At 49.2% G+C, this 2,472-nt stretch overlaps 1 non-coding gene across 1 annotated transcript; it reads right to left on the bottom strand.

Annotated features, from left to right (window-relative positions):
* Positions 1-1,768: 1,768 nt before the first annotated feature.
* Positions 1,769-2,013, bottom strand: LOC117704833 (small Cajal body-specific RNA 2). Its single transcript, XR_004606349.1, has one exon.
* Positions 2,014-2,472: the final 459 nt, after the last annotated feature.

The raw sequence follows: 2,472 nt of genomic DNA, 5'->3' as shown, positions 1-2,472 counted from the left end.
CCACTGTGCAGCTTAGGAAGGACATTTTTTTTTAACCTCTTCTATCAACAAAGAAAATTAGAACGAGCAAGTTTTGATTCCAGAAGTGCCATGGAGCTCTGTCTCGTTCTTAGAACTCAGGTCATGTGACAAGAGAGTCAAACGGTCTGTGGAGAGACGATTGCTCTGCTTTAATTCAGAGAAGGTGGTGAGGCCACTGTTCTGTCCTCTAGGCATACAAGTCTTTGTGGTATTCATATTCTTTATACGGAGTGCCCAGGGCAGCCAGGAGGCCGGCTCAGTAGCCCAGGCATCACTCACTTTTAGCTGGTCTGGTGTGTCACTCGGGCCTCTGTGCCTTTCTCTCATCTTTGGAACATCAACAGTCACCATGTTCTCACATGCCTGTGAGTCTCCTGGGAAGCTCTGAGGATGTTTTGTTTAGTCACTCTTACATGAACACACACACACAGAGCTATTTCCATGTTTCTGTGTTGTAGGTCGCTCCTGCACGTGAGACAGAAATCAGAGAACAACCACAGAGTTCACTACATCTCTCCCTGACTCCGGATCCTCCTGCCTCAGAAGCTGGGGCACTTATACTTCTTTTGTTCTAGTGTATCTGTTTTTGGAAACAGTTTCCTGGACTCTAGAACATGCTTTGCAATGCAGGACCACATCTGAATGTTACACTGGGGGAGGGAGGATGAGGGTAGCTGGTGAGTACTGGTCAGGGAGCCGCTAAATAGCTCATAAGGCACAGGATGCTGTCTGTCAAATGACAGGGTGCTTACAGTGCTAAGTTGGAGAAAGCTTGCTCTAAAAGGGAAGTTACACAAGTGAAAATGGGTGTTCTCTCTCTGTGTCTCTCTGTCTCTGTCTTTGTCCCTGTCTCTCTGTCTGTCTCTGTCTCTGTCTCTGTCTCTGTCTCTCTCTCTCGATTGTGATGCTAAGCCTCAAACTAACAAGCTTGCAAAAAAAGAAGGAAGGAAGGAAGGAAGGAAGGAAGGAAGGAAGGAAGGAAGGAAGGAAGAGAGAGAGAAAGAAAAACTAGGCAAATGCTCTAACTCTGAACCATATTAGTATCTTCAGCTTTTTGCAACAGGGTCTCCTATGTAGCTCAGGCTGGCCTTGAGATCCTTCTTCATCAGCCCAGAGTCCTGGCATTACAGGTGTGTGTCTAGTCTAGGAGGACCACGTGCCTTTGGCTTGCCGCGGCACTTTCCTCCCTCTCCTGTCCCTTCTTTCAACGCCAGAACGCAAGGCTCCGTGCAAACTCCACGGTAAGAACTCCCTGCCGCTGAGCGGCTCTCTAGCCAAACTTTACTTTTAAAATACAGAAGCTAAGGACTCATCAGCTAAGAGCACTGACTGCTCTTCCAGAGGACGCAGGTTCAAGTCTCAGCACCCAGGGGATCTGACATTCTTTTCTGAACTCCTTGGACACTGCATGCGTATGGTGCAGTCATATACATAGGCAAAACATGCACATAAGATAAAAATAACATACATATGTTAACAAGTACAGTGGCACACACCTGTAATACCAGAATTCAGGAGGTGAAGGCAGGAAGACAGGTTCAAGGCCATCCTAACTGAGTTTGAAGCCAGAACAGGCTACAGGAGAAATATTTTGTCTCTAGAGAAATAAAAACCCAACAGAATAATATAAAATAAAACCAAGTCTTTAAAAAATTTGTTTAAAATTTTTTTTTTTAAATTTAAAAGTTGGCGTGGCCCTGGGGGCCTTGCTGCACAGTGCCACAAGAAGGGCAAAGTCACAGGACCCTTTGGGTTTTCATTTCAAGATGGCTCTGTGGGCCAGGGCCACATACCTGATCCAGTAGAATCAAGGTGCAGGCGCAGGGAGGGGCGTGCGGTGGACACTCTCACCCCTCCTACACACACACACACACACACACACACACACACACACACACACACTCACACTCACAGGGCCACCATTCCTTTCAGCACACACCCTTTCCTGCTGCCCACCACACGGTCCGTCCAGATGAGCTTCCTCCCACACGCGTTCTCTAACTTCAGAGGCTGTACGTAGCCTCACGCCCTTTCACCCTGCAGCCGAGTGTCCACACAACCTGGGCTTCGCACTTGGAGTGAATTCAATAAGGGACAGGAACATCGACCCCTTGGCTTTGAAAAGTACAGCTGCGGTTAGATGGGCCGGCCCGGCTGTGGCTGCCCAAGCTACGGCCACACTCCATGGGCTCAGTGTGTTGAGGGCGGTTTAGGAGGACTCCATGCAACATGGAGGCAGCCCAGTCAAAAGAAGTTCCACTGACCAGAAAATCATGTGCCTCGTGAGAAGGAAAAGCAGAGCTGGGACAAGAGTCAGGGACTCAGGGAGGCCTGAGGACAGGGGACGGGGACCAGGGACAGAGGCCTGGACTCTGGGGGAGAAGAGAAAGCCAGCAGTAAGGGAGCACGGTGGAGGAACCATTGAGTCCATGCTGGTGTCAGAGCAGGTGA

Source organism: Arvicanthis niloticus, chromosome 2, assembly GCF_011762505.2.
Source record: "Arvicanthis niloticus isolate mArvNil1 chromosome 2, mArvNil1.pat.X, whole genome shotgun sequence".
In the NCBI taxonomy this organism is placed as follows: domain Eukaryota; kingdom Metazoa; phylum Chordata; class Mammalia; order Rodentia; family Muridae; genus Arvicanthis; species Arvicanthis niloticus.
Note: the sequence above shows the minus strand (reverse complement) of the source record. Positions and strands in the feature narration are given on the sequence as shown.